General features: G+C 40.9%; 1 long non-coding RNA gene across 1 annotated transcript in view; it reads right to left on the bottom strand.

Annotated features, from left to right (window-relative positions):
* LOC134157890 (uncharacterized) overlaps window positions 1-14,903 on the bottom strand; it is a 77,639-nt gene extending 62,736 nt beyond the window's left edge. The window contains exon 1 of the long non-coding RNA XR_009962511.1: window positions 14,485-14,903. This is a non-coding gene — a long non-coding RNA (uncharacterized LOC134157890). The remainder of the gene's footprint in view (window positions 1-14,484) is intronic.
* Window positions 14,904-14,909: the final 6 nt, after the last annotated feature.

Here is a 14,909-nt window from a genome sequence, read left to right as displayed (position 1 = left end):
GAGAAGTGCACATACATATGGAGAAGTGCACATACATAAGGATAAATTATTTGGACAAGCAGAGTCCATTAGATGGTATCAGCAGACTACTACTTGAAGCACCCTCATGTCCGCTATCCTCAGTGCACTAAATAGTGACACGAGTACACACACTCATGATTTCATTATTTCCATCATACCAAAAGGTGGAAATAATTCAGTGTATGTACTGTGTGAGTCATTTAACTTCATATGTAATAGTATAATTAATTTCATGCTGTAAATTAAGTCTTCTTATGACATTAGCAAAATACAGTTTGAGTTAACATACTAAATATATCTTTTTAGATATGGATAAAGGAATCGTAAGTTACTGGGGCTTAAGATTTTTCCTAGTGTGATTTTTCAGCAGGCAGTAAGTCCCATTGTAACATTTCCTTTTTCCAAGAGGGAACATAGAGCAAAGGAGGAAGAAGACTTCCCTTGAACAGAAATCAATTTATTTCTAAATTCCACAAGTAAAGCTACAGTTATGATTTAAGATAGTGTCACCTATGCAGTATCCAGAAAGCTATGATTCTGAGCTTCTTGGACATACCCATTACCAGGGTTCACTTGTACTGGCAGGGAGGTCTGATGGAGGCAACAGGAGTGTGATACCCAGCACGCGTTGCTGCCCATGCATGTAGCAAGGGATAAAATGTTCATCAGCAATATGGCGTGTCTTTGATTAATGTATTTTAAAATCCAGGGCCTGGAAAGACCTGTTTTATTCCTTGCTTGCTGCCTGCAGGGACCTTGATAGTGACACACTTTGTGTTGAGTACCTTATGTATGTTCAACCCTGATAGTAGTGATTGTATTTTCAGTACGGTGTTGTACATAGTGCTGAATGACTTGTTGGTCTCGTGAGTTTTCTCTCTCTTATTCTCTACAAGCTCTCCAGTTTATCAGAAGCAATAAACACCAGAAATAGATTCCCTTCTATGACTGATTGCAGAAGCAAATGTACCGTTACAGATCAGTGACAGAGCCTTCAATGTGTCTGCAACTTTACAAATCAGTGACAGAGCCTTCAATGTATCTGCAACTTTACAAATCAGTGACAGAGCCTTCAATGTATCTGCAACTTTACAGGAAGGGTGAGGGGGCTATCAGTTCAGTGTCAACAATCAGTGCCTCAGCACTTTCATTTGCTATTTCAAATTCAGACTGGAGTATCCATAATCTCCTAACCAATCACTAATCCTCAGGGATTTTGAACTGCCAGCCTGCAAGATGTCTATTTTTACATAGGGGTCTGTGCAGCAAAGACATTAGATTCTTCGCAGGAACACTGGACTGTGTTACAGAGTGGTACCCTTAAATCTTTATTGTAAATCAAGCAGGAATTTTCTGTTAGTTTTCTGTTCCCTCTGCCTTCTCCCCCCCAAAAAGAGCCATCATCACAGCCTGCGTCAGAAGATAAAGGAGTGAAGTGCAGTACATCAACAGATGATTGATTTGGTTCACGCAGGTCTAAAACTATATGATCAATACTTCTCAGACTTACAAAACTAGCAATATTGATTTGAAACACTTGGTATGGTTTTGGTGTTATACGTCATCAGAGCATTTTGCTTCCCAGAGCAGAGATCCTAGACAGTAACAGGACAATTAAATCAGTTTCTAGGTTATCTTTTACGATCAGTGAAAACATCTCAGCATTTATAGTCTCTCACAAAACATTCTGTACTTTACATTGTGCACAAAGTTTACTGGAACCATGTCTTTGCAACTACCTGGTACATGCTGCATCAGATGTCTATGGTACACAGAGAAGTACTCATTAAACTTGGAACAAACAGTGTTGCCTTCATATCTTAATATACCAAGGATTTGTGTGACAGACAGGTCTGTTCAGAGATAGGGATCTGCTCACATTCAAAATCTCTGTGATGCTTAGGGAATGCTTTGTCTCTATATAAACATCTCAGAGTCAGGACCCTCTGCCTTGAACAAAAAGTACATTTGGGCTTGGTTTTCAGGGACTTACCAAACAAGTGCTGATAATCAAAGGGATAATCAATTATATGTTTTATCAACAAGCCAGTAAGGGGCAAGACCATCTTCAGGAACTTTTAGATGACATATTGCTTTGAATTAAGCCAGTCAAAAACAGTCAACATTTGGGCTTATAGCTGGTAATGCTGGAGGTTCTGAGCCTTTCTAACCTTCAGCGTATCTAACCATCATAGCAAGGAGCCAACAGCAATGACCTGTCTTCAGAGCTGCCCTTTTCAAACTTCTAAATGTGTGCTTGTTCATAATAGACACAAATAATGTCCCACTCTAACTAGAGGGATGATGACAGCTCCTGAAAAAAAAATTATCTGTTTAATAACATGGAGTTTGTATGCCTTTCTATGTGTCTTGTGAAACTTTCAGTAGTCTCTTTACCTGCTTAGCCAAACATACTCTTCAGAAATAATAATCAGATCCTGCAGCCAAACCCAGTATGATTATAGCTGATAGACTGGGTGTTGCCTAGATGAAATCTGCTGACAGAAACTATTTTGCAACAGTACAGATCATTTTGTGTCAAATAGAGTCACTTTAACTAGAGTTACTCACAACCCTAAAAGAAAAGACTTCCTGTTTGAGTGTCCTGGCATGATCAGTCTCCCTTAACCTCTTCTACTTCAACAGTACAGGACTGTTTAATAGGTTTGACGCTAACTGGAGTTTACATAATTTCTCTAAAAATGCGTTTTTCTGCAAAGCTGCTTATCTTCTGTACATGGATACAATGTACCTTAGCCTGTAGAAAGATTTCTGAAAGGCTTTGTTTATGTTGTACCTAAGAACGGAAACCTGTTTTACCTATCTGTATAATTTTTTACTAGTAGAAACTAGGCTTTCCTGTCTGCTTCAGAAATATTCCCATGCCTTGTAAAACACATAGCAGGGGAAAACAGGATTATACTGCACAGGTTTCCTACTGAAATAATAGGAAACTCTCACAAGCTTCTGCTGTTTTAATTATGATGTTAACCTTGAGTACTTAAGGTCTACTGCCAAACTCTAGAAACAATGCCGTCCTCCTTTAGAGGAAGCTTGAACTACTTTATATTCAATTTTCTACTTTGGTTTTTGGTAAAGTTTACATTGATTCCTTGAGCTTTAGTTATTAGCAAGTAATTTTCTTAGAATGGGCCTGATTTCTGTGGACTGGCAAATTTTCTTCTCTTTATTTCCATTCCCTACTATTCTTTTAGATTCTGCTTGCAGAAAGACCAGCAGGGTTTTAAGAGCACAATATGCATGACTGCATCTTTTCCTCTAATGCATCTTCTCTAACAGTAGAAAAGAATGGCTCTCTCAGAATGTGCTCATCTAAGCTTCCAGTTCCCCAGGATCTTGGAAGGACTTCTGTGCAATAGCAGCTTCAGCATCTGCCACAGATAGCAGACAAACTGGTGGATTGGCAGAGCTAAGAAATAGGGGGCAGTGGACTCTTCTTCGGTGACTTTAATTACAGCACCCCTCTAACACTTCTCCAAAACAGCAATAAATGTTTTAAAATCACGTGTGAAAAGGGTGGACATGGATCAAATTTTCACCTTCTCTATCAATAGAAAAATGAGGGTGCATCAGATGAAGCTGGCACTAGGCAGGTTCAAAGCAAATAATACAATAAATTATATAATTTAATATGTTCATGGGTAGTACGCTTATGACATTATTTACCTAAAGACAATCTGGATGACAGAGTTCAGGTGGATTTAGGGAGAGACTGCACAAGACCTTGGAGAAGAGATCTAGTAAAGGTCACTGACTAGACAAACCACATCAGGATCAGGAAACCTCCTGATCCAAGTTGGATGCTGGAACCCATAAGCATCATCAAATGTTCTTGTCCTGGTTCTGCTGTTCTCTGAGAGAGTACTTGCATAAGAATTGGCTTATGTCTGCTGTTGGAGATAGGTAAATGGGCCAAGTGTATCCCTGGCCTGAACCAGTCTGACCTCTCTTGTATTCTTAAAATAAGGTTTATTTATGAATCTTGGCCTACTCACAGTCAAAGTCCCTCTTTAAATTCAATCAGCTAGAGCCGACCTTAGTAATTCTCGCTCCTCTTACTGCACTGTCAGCTTTGCTAGCTACACCATCTGTGGTATTTCAAAGATTTATGACACATGATAATGAAATACCTCTTCCTCACCAATTTTTCCTCACTTGGTCATGCCCTTACCTAAGTCAAGCTTTATTCATCTTTATCTCTTTAGAAACTTGTTGCAAGCACTGTAATTTTGAGTAAAGACTTTTCTTGTTCTTTATGCTGGCTGTCATATTCGTTCTACTACAGAGAGGAAATATTTGAGCCTGCCAAAGAAAAGAGCAAGAAAATTAATAGAAAATCCATGGGATAGTGTTGTTTCCATCACTGCAATCTGAGAGGAGGAATTTCATTCTGATCCTTGTTAAGTGAATAAATCAAATCCACAGATCTGTAATGCCAAATCTATAAGTCATGTTCCAGAATTCAGCAAGCCATGATCACAACCTTTGGACATCCTCAGAAATAACTTTCCTTCTTTTCCTTTCAACCTGGGGAGTTGTCCTGATAGTAAGTTTATCCTCCTAAGTCACTTAGCAAGGACAAGGAAATTCAATGGGAAGTCTCTATATTTAGCAGAGATTAACATAGTCGATGCTAATGTTCAGTTCCCTGGTTAGCTTAAAGTCCTTCCAGTTTTCAGTAGATAGGTGTAGGTGAACACAGCTAGAGCTGGAGGAAGAGGGGAACAGGAAGGGCTGGAGAAACAGGGTCAGATCTAGAGCCTTTCATAACATCCTTTCACCCTCTGCCTCCTGCTGCTGGTAAATCTGCACCTGAACAGCCACTGCTTTAAAAGAAAAAATAGCTTCTTCTGTTTGGTTTTTTACTAGTAACACCTCAGGTGTTGAGCAAATGAAGGCAAACCTCTGTGCCAGGGCTCTGTCTCTCTAATTCTGTATGTACACCAGCTAGCACAGTAGGAACCTGTTCTGTTTTGAACATACTATAGCATAAATGGTTGATAAATCGGAAAGGAAGGAATCAACATTTTTCTATTACTTGTGTGGCCTCCTGAAATGATTAATATATGTTTAATGACTTCTACATGTGCGCTGTGTTTCAATTAAACATTTCTTTTTTAACAAGACCACTTAAAATTAAGTATGGAAGTGTGTCACCCAGTATTAAGGTTAAATTTAATATAGTCTTTTAAAATAACACAATAAAAATACTATGCAACACATTTTTCATGCCAAAGTTTTCGAGAAAGTCAAACCACTGAAGGGGTGGAAGTCCCTGGCAGAGCTGCTGGAACTGTAACCTACAGAATGCTGAACCTGCTTCTGATAGTTTTTTTTTTCTTTTTCTCTTTGAATGTGCTCATCTACTTTGTATTAATGATTAGTATGTTCAAAACTGAAAAATCCACTGGGAGATGAGAAAGCAGGCAATTTAATTTTTTCTCATCAGGTCTCTGAGTGAAAGCTGTGACAGGGTGTAGATGTAATAGTTCTGAAGTCTTGAAGGTCATGCTGACCAGAAACAATCACATGAGTTCACCAACCAGCAGCGATTATTCCTTGTTGAATAAATCAGTTTTCAGTGCAGTATGTTCTGATCATTTGTTTTCTTACATGCTGTGTACGTCTATGGCTATTTAACAGATAAAAAATAAAGTGCTCTTCTGCTACATTTTAACTGAATTCCATTTTCCATCTACACACAGTTTACAAATTATAATTGGAAGAGTGAATCATGTGGTAAAGAAAAGCCATTAAATTTTCTATTGTAAAATGTAAAAGTTAAGAATCAGAGGCCAGTTATATAGATGATTAAATAAAAATTGTACAAGCATGAAATAACATCTGGATAGCAAAAAGAATCATATTTTATAAAGAGGGTATATTTAGTTGAATAAGGGCCTTTAAAATAAAGGAAGAAGAAAAAAAAAGGGAGTGTAAAACTGGACTAACATGGCCTAAAAAAAGGCCTTACTCTTTTCTGAGAAAGGTAGCTAGAATTGGTAATGTAACGCAGAGACACAAACCAATCCACCCAGTCTGCTGATAACATACACTTGTAGTTGTGGGTCCTAAACAAACACAATCTGGGCCTTGCAAGTGCTTTAGAAAGCCCTGGTTAATAACCAGTTGTCCAGGAGTCCCCTTTGACCTGCACGGGCCCTCCTTCTTGGAACAAAACCACAGCAGCTGTTCCTTACATGAGCCATCATGATGCAGTAACTGCACCCCTTGCTGCTGCCTCCCTCCGCTTACTCACTGCGTGTAGCGAGAGAAACCTGCGTCTGCAACTTATGATCAGAGCAAATTAAAGAAAGCTGGGCAGCTGAGTTACTGAGACCTGCCTTGAATAAGGTAGAGAGAGATGACCTAGGGTTAGATGACCCTAACTATCATGTGTGTTGCCTTGACAAATAGTAATTGCTTGACAATTGCTCTAGGCTTGGAAAACATATGTTATCATGTTCATGCTGTATCCACTGATAAAGATTGTTTTCATTACACATACTGGATATTTCTAACTCCACTGAACCTACTGATGTGTGAAAACAGAGATAAGTTCAAACTAGAGGTCTCAGACTTGAAAGTCTGAAACTTGAAAGTCTCTCCTTTGTTCGAGTTATTCCTTTTGGCTAGCGGATGTCTGTCTTTAGCTCAAGAATCAGTCTATGGCCAGCAACTACAGTGGTCTTTGAAATGCCTTTTCTGTTGTTGTTGTTTTTTTGAATGGTGCCTTTGTTAGAGCTGGAGAAGTTTCAATGAAAGAATATCTCAGTTTCATGCTTGGCAAATGCTATTGTATTAATGATCTCCTTGTATAGGTTTCAGCATTAAGGCTGTTGGATACATTAAAGAGCAGTCCACACTCACAGCTTGATATTTAAGGCATAAGTTCAGCATTGTACACTATAAGAACTTAAATTGTTTGGCCTGTCCTGTAGCAGAACTTCCTTTTTGAACTATGGTCTGCAGTTACTGATTCCTCCCCTTTTTAAAAGTTTTTTATGATAATACAAACATGAGCCTCTTTCAGTTAAAAAAGTTTTTTTTTTTTCTTTGAAATAAAGTACTCCTTTTTCTGAAAAGCTGCTGGGTCTCTCCCTGAAATAACCGTATATTTTTATGTTTTTCCTTATACCTTAACACGTCAGCTCAGGCTGTAGAGAGATGTAACAGATAATATGAAATGGTTTTTGAGGCATATATTGCTAAAATAATTTTTTTTAAAAAGGTAGGGAAGGCAGTGTACAATGTGTAGTACTTATGGGCTCAAGTGGTTAGAGAGGTGTATGCTTGCTGTGTTAAAGAAAAGGTGGCAGGAGTCTGTCAGGGGTCAGTACATGGTCACTCATGACCTCAGGGGCATAGAGAGGTGGAATTCTTGTGACATGATTTGCAAGAGAATGTGTGGGCTTTGATTCATCCATTTACACAGCATCAGAAAGCAAATAGGATACTGGTTTTTTATTTGATGAAGACTTCAGTCATCCAACACAGCATCTTCCACTGAACTTATCTTTCCTTCCCTTCCTTTCATGTGCCTCTTGCATATTTCCAGCAGACTTTCCCTCTAGAATGATGGATCTTATGCATGAGAAAAAGACAGTTTTGCTACTACTCGTAAATATGTTGTCATATGATACAACCCATCATTATTTTAATTCTTGCTTTCAAAGAAATACCTGTATGTTGAAATCATGTACAACTACAATAGTAATACCTAGATCTAATATACAGCTTTATATCAGAAGATCTCAACTTTTTTTTAAGCCTGTATGAGATTTTATCCCTTTTAAAACTCACAGAGCTCGAATAGAAGTGGCTGAGGCAAGATTAAACAGCATTTATACCTTCTCACTGCTGGGCCATTTGTCAGATGGTACCATGATACATCTCTTTTAGCCTCTGAGTGCCACTGACTTGCAGCCCAGCATCTCTGCAGTGCTCTATTCTGCAGACTCTCCTACTGCACCCAAAACTTCTCCTGTTCCATCAGGAGGAGGCTTATGGCTTCCTTCCACAGTTCCTACAGAAAGATCCTTCTCTGGATGAGATGTGAGGGCTTTTAGTACCTTTTCCTATTCAGGTACTATATCTTCATATCTAATATGAAGAGCATGGAAGACTGGTGAGGATTTGAATCACCATAATTTTCAGTTATTTTATGTGGAGATATGATACAGCATAAGAACTCCTTTAAGGGGGATCTTCCTAGCTGGATTAGCCTTTTGACATTCAGTAGGCACTAACTAGGCACCTTGCCTCTGGAACTATGATTTTTATATTTTGAAAAGACAAAGACAAACAAAATTTGCTAAACACTTATTTCAGATCTTAGGTTTAGACTTTTTGTAACCTTTGTATATGTAGCCTTGGGACACCCTGTAAGCATTATTTTGTCTCTTCTATTCAGTGAGAGGTAAGAAAGTTTTAATTGTCCCTATCTTAGGATAAAAAAGCCATTGGTGAAATTCTGAGCCAGGGACAGAATTACGTCCTGTGTTTGAACTTCCATTTCCAAACCTTGGCCAGAACACCATCCATCTTCCATCTTGATATAGATTTAACATCAGCTTTATGATTTAACTTTAAATGTCTGTGGGAGCAGTAAGTAGCAATCTGCACTCAGATGGTGGGATGAAAGAGAGAGCAATTATATTCTTTAATGTGTTAATCCAGTTAATTTAAGTGTGTTCAGAAGTTATGCTAAGTCATTTAAATGTTTTTTGTTTTCTTTTTTTTTTCATTTATTTTCAGGTCTACTTTACCTGTAGTGTTGAGCTATTGTGATAGTTTGGTTTTTATGACTTGCATCAAGCATGAAGCTTTCAAAACCATGTGTCAAAGGTAAGGTAGTTCAATAATATTTAAATACATCCCTAAACATACTGTGCATTTACAGGGGAAGTTTTCATATTTAACTGTAGGCTCAGCTCTGTTGAGAAGCCACAGTACTGCATAAAGGATGTTATGAAGTAGTATATGCTCCTGCAGAGAGCTCTGGGAGAGGTTTTCTCTCAGTGCTCCCCAATATACCGTGTGAGGAAGTGTGCATACTGCACCAGCTTTTAAAACAGTGCAACCTGATCTTTTCTTTACAGCTCAAAGAGTGGGGGTGGGGAGCAAAGGTGAAGGAATGGGTGCCCAGATCCTCCGTCCCATTTTGGGTCTTGTTTTCTCTGTTGAGTGAAGAGAGCATTAAATGTGCACGACTGTTACGAGGAAGGACCCTCTGCTCTCACGCTTCACAGTTCTTGTGAGGTTGAATCTAGTTTGTGTTAGGAGAAACTAAGTACACTTAGAGGGTTATAATGAGCTTCCCCCTCATTTTCATTTTCTCTCACTGGTATATAAATCGTTGTGTGTAAGGGATAAAAATCTGTAGGAGTTATGAAACCAAAGCGATTGCACTAATGTGGAGCTCCTTCTCCTTAGTCTGCAGTGTTTATCACAACGTTTAGTGTTGTAAAAACTAAAATGGAGTAAACTCCAAATCAAAAGAGACCATCTGACATTTCTCCAACCAACTACAAAAGGTAAAAATGATAAACTGAAGTAAATTACAAAACAAATCTTTATAAACAAAGATAGGCAATTTGCAAGTCAGGAAATCTGCTTGTTGGAGTTTCACTTGTGGGTAGGGATTTAGAAGTTATCCAGATACAGTAGTTCATGGATTTAACTTGGAAAGACTACCAAAATTAATATTTAGTCAGTAGTTGTGACAGCCAATCAGTACACTGTCATACAGTGGAATCTTTATGAACTGTATTATTTTATAAGAAAGGATGTTAATGCACATACCACATTCAGCCAGAAACAAGGATACTAAGAGTCCTGAGAAAGTACAGTCGTTTCAATATTCTGTTTTGCCAGCTAGTGTTGCCTAGTTTTTGGCATGTTTATTTTTTGCTTCTTTGGGCAGTCTAAAGGACATATTTCTCATCTGATTTCCTAACTTCCATTCATCTTTTACAAAATATTTATTTGTAGCTGTAATCCAAGCTGAGAGCACTTCTTTAGTCTGTGTGAGGTGTATCTTGTGTACACATTTTAAATTAATGCCCTGATTAACTAACATCATCTATACATAAGCAGTACTCAAACTGTTAAACTGTGCATGTAGGTAATATTCATGAAAACTACTACAGTACTTCAAAATATTCTGAAAAAGTTTATTTCTTTTTATTAAGCATTAATGCCAAATTTGAAAACTGTTCTGTTAGACATCTATCACTATAGCTAGAGACCCAGAATCCAGAAGTAAGGCTCAAGAGAAGGAACTGGGGAAAACAGTACTTCTCCTTCTCAGATACTAGAAATGAAACCTGCATAAAGATTTCTCCAAGAATGCTATCAGTCTTCAGTTAGAAGGGTCACGCTATCACTGGCTAGCTGCTGGAAGGAAGAGAGAGTTTTCTTTTCTTTCCCACTTTCCATAAAACACCAGTTACTATAAAAGGATAGCTGGAGCTGTGCTGCTTTCTTCCTGTGCCTTGGGCTCCATTTTTAAAACTTCCCCCCCCCCCCCCCCCCCCCCCCGCCCCATATCTTATCCATTGTGAATAACTACTGCACTTTCCTGCTGTTAATAGTTTTGACATATGGCTGCAACAATATAAAATGGACATTTCAGATAACTTAAGAGCTGGGTACAGGCTTCTAAAAAGCAGTAACTGGACTTGCAGTCTTGTTAGTTATGCATGGCTGCTGCTTGTTAAAGTGCTACTGTGCAAAAGCTGAAACACTGGAACTGCCTGCTTGCAGAACCAGGAAGACTATGCTGTCTGTACCAGTCAGATTTCCAAATATAAATTAGTAACACCCTTCACAACTGAAAAGGCAGGAATGTATTTAGAGTTTTAAACAAGAGCTGTAGAAATCCATAACACAGGCCTTTATGGTGACCAGAGAAAACTGCTTGTTATCATTAGAAATTATGAGGCTGTGGTTTTTAAAAGAAGTGGTGGGTTACAGAGTTACGTAAAAAAAATTTAAAGTATCAGACAATCAAATGGTACAGTCAGAACGGTCACAGATACAATACTGCAGCAGTAGTTGACTGGTAATATTTTTCAAGTGTGAAAAGGGAAAGGGATGGTCAGTCAGATAATCATACTCCAAATTACTCATTTGTGTAATTCAGTTAATCAAAAGAAAAGCAGATTTAGATAAATTAATAATAAACAAGCCTTATTTTTATAAAACAAACAAACCAAAATTATCTTGATCTTGCAGACCTGAAAAGCCTTTGTATTGTAACATAAAAATAAATGAAAACTACACAAAGCATATATTAAAATACAGGTTTCAACTTCCCAGTGAGTTAATACAGTTTCACTTTTCTTTGTACTCAACCCAATTCTAGTTGCCATTGCTTTTTGACAGTTAAACCAGAAGGGGCTATCAGTGTGAGGAGATACCTGTGTGTGCATATATGTATCTATGTACCTCCTTCCTTAATGGATTAATTTAAGGCATACATATATTACAGAGAAAGTATGCTGCTAATTTATTTGCTGAACACTAGTATCTTTACATGTGGGATATTGAACTGACGTTTTTTTATGATCTGTGGGAGTGTGACAGGTCTGTTGAACAACTAATGCTGATGCCAAGGCCATAGTTTGAGAGTGAACTGGGTTTGCGGTACACAGAAACTTAGCTCATAGCAATGGGAGTTGATTCCAGTTTCTGTGCCTCAGTCTGTGAGCCTACCCGTCCCTACCCAAGCTGCTTTTCCAATCCGCCTACTATACCCACCCACCTTTTGTTTTCAGAAAACGGACAGAGTTGGGGTTTGCTTTATACTCTTGCCACTTTCGATTTCTTTCTGTAACAAGCTCCCAAGCTGCAGAAGCAGCCTGGCAGCAGCACTTGAACTCCAAGCACAACAGAACTAGGGAGCCCTCCAGGAGCCGGTTAGAGCTCTTGGTCACTGACCAACCCATTGCTTATAGAAGTTAGCATGCTTCAGTTGACACTGATCCCTCAAGGGACTAGCTACCAGCTAAACAAAACTGGAGCACAGGGCTAGCTAGCCAAGCATAGATTCTCGGTTGACCCTGTGTCAGGACCTGTGATCCTGTTGTAAAAGCCATTGATGTTACCCCCTTGCCCTCTGAGACTCCCAGGGAATCCCCAAGTAAATGAGGGGAGAGTTATTTACATCTCCTTCGTGTCTCCATCCCAATCTCTTTTGTTTGTTTTGGGGTTGTTTGGTTTTTTGTTTTTTGGTTTTTTTTTTTTTAAACTGATGGAATACTTTAAAAAGCCTACTTGTTCCTTTGTGAAGGCTTACTACAACAAAGCAATAATAATTTGCCCCATTAATTATAGATAATGGAAAATGTGTAAGTATCTATGTGGTTAAAGTGAGCAGTGTACTGTCTGTCACTGGCAGTATCATGGCTGTTGCATACAGTCTGGAAAGGCAGACGCACTGGAGTTTTACTGGTGGGTTACAATATTTGGAAGCTAGGAGATCTATAAAGTCAAACTATTAAATGTAGGGAGGGTAGAAATGCCCCTTTGCTTGTGCAGAGGAAATAGAGCAAAGATACACCACAGCAGCGAGAGCTAGCAGGACAAAGGAGATACTATTGACTCATTCCAGACTGCCGACTTAGCAGCTCAACTTTGTTTCCTTTTAACTTTTGTAACAGTAGGAGCTCAAAGCTTCTCAGTCTATTTTCTGCGCAAATAGAAACACCCAGACTTCAAAAAGTAACACACTTTGAAGAAACCCAAACCATTAACACATGAAAAACTGTTTCGTGCTGCTTAACAGGGCTTCACGGTTCCTTGGATTTTGCAGTGAGTAAATGCTGATCTTTTAGTAATAATATTACTCTGCTGCATTCTGGCAAACAATTCTTGACACGTTTCTAAACCACTTTTTTGTTGGTTTTAGTGTGATATGGATTTATTGACTTTGCAGTAGGTAAGTACTACTTCAATATTTTCACAGGCTAAGTAAACCCCCCCAGGTAGCATATTGCAACAAGTTTCTGACCCTATAACATTGCACTGGTAACACTGGGGGAAGCAGACAGTGTATGAAACTGAGATATTGTTCTCGGTGCTTAAGTGTATTTTTCATTGAATATGTATATATGTATATAAAAAATAGCTTTTTATTGTCCACTCTGGACAATGACGTGTTCAAGGCCACCAATGTGACATTTTCTCTGTGCCAACCCCACCGGGAGCATGCTTCAGGCAGAGAACCGGCCCCTTGTGTCCCCATTTGCTCCCAGAGGGAATGAGCCAGGCTTAGGCGGGGGTTTAACTTCACAGATCTGACCCGTTTACAAACACACTTACTTCTCTCGCAAGAAGTCCCTTCTCGAGCGTGTAGCATGCGTTTAAACCGTCATAAAACGTCATAAACGCCAATCAATCGGCAGCACCTAAACCACCCTCATGCTGGAGGGTCTAAATTCGGTGTTTAACTTCTTAAGTATTTAATCTTAGGCTCGGCTCTCCAACCCCCCCAGTAGGGGAAACCAGGCGGGGCGCCCGTGTTCTGGCCTAGGCGTCGGGGGCAGCGCCCCCTCCCCGTTAGTGAGGCGGGCTGTCAATCATGCGACGTCACAATACGCCTGTGTGAGCGCTGTAAACAGTCGGGCGGGCGTGTGTGTGTGTGAATGACGCGGGGGGTGAGCCTCACCCCCCGCCTCGGATCGAGCGCACGCCCGATCCGGCGGGGGAGCTAGAGGCGCGCCCCCCTTGTTTCCCTGCGCTCATGGTAGCGGCACTAAAGGTAGCATCACTGGAGCAGGGGATGATGTAATTCTCCCTCCGGCCAGTAACTGCCTGCGCTAGCACCGATCCGACTGGCAAAGGGGAAGGGGGGGGTGTGTTGTTTTACGCGTGATCGTATCAGCATCTCCTCAGCGCGCCCCCCACCTTTAAACCCCTCTCCGCTCACACTCCCACCCCCCCTTCCTTGTGGGGGGAAGGGGTTTGAAGGGGGGGAGCCCCAAGGCGTGTGTGCAGGGTAAACACGCCGGTGAGCGCGGCGCCGAGTGGTAAACAAGTCTAAGGTGCCCTCCGCCGCACGACAACTTGCTGCGGGCGGGGTGTTGTTCCCCCCTCACCCCCCCCGCGCACACACACACACACACACTTCCCCCTAACAAAAGCCCGTTTAATATCAGCGTCAGCTTTTGTTCGGCGGGCAGAGGCAAGCGTCCCCACTCCCGATCACCTTATTTCACCGGGTCGTGCTTCCACCCCCACCCCGTCCAAATCCGCGAGTACCCCCGCGCCGTCCCCCGTGCGCGCAACCCCTACACTTAACCGCCTCTAACAGCTCCCCCTCCCCCGTCCCCGAAGCGCCTGGTCCCTCCTCTGGGGCTGCAGGCAGGTAGGGGAGCAGGTAGCCCCCCCGTCCCAGTCCCCCCTACCCCAGTAGAAAAGGCAGTAAAGGGCACTTACTGTCAGAAGAAGCGGGGAGGAAGCCGTACTCTCGGCGCAAAAGCAAAACAGCCACTCGCAGGACGTTGCCAGCATAGGAGACAGCGAGGAAAAAAAAAATATAAATAATCTTCCAGTAGCGTGTGTGTCGAGGGGGGGAAGGATTCGCCTTTTAACCGGAGAAAAAATAAAATCAAAAAATAACCGTGTGTGTCCCGTCCCCCCCTCGCCCCCCGGTTGCCTTTTTTGTGCAGTTTCAGCAAAGCTGCGAGGAAGTTGGTTCTTTTGTTCCACTATTTATAGATTGCGTCAACATTGCGAAAAGGAGAAGGCGGAGCGGTGGCACTTACTCCTCGCCGGGGGGGGGGGGGGCGTTGTGGTGGTGGAAGATATCGGGGTGGAGAGGCGGGCCGGGTGGGGAAAGGAGGGGAGGACAGACAGCGAGA

Source organism: Pezoporus occidentalis, unplaced genomic scaffold (genome assembly GCF_034315485.1).
Source record: "Pezoporus occidentalis ecotype Australia unplaced genomic scaffold, CSIRO_AGI_Poc_V1 ctg122, whole genome shotgun sequence".
In the NCBI taxonomy this organism is placed as follows: domain Eukaryota; kingdom Metazoa; phylum Chordata; class Aves; order Psittaciformes; family Psittacidae; genus Pezoporus; species Pezoporus occidentalis.
This window is presented reverse-complemented; position numbering and strand designations above follow the sequence as displayed.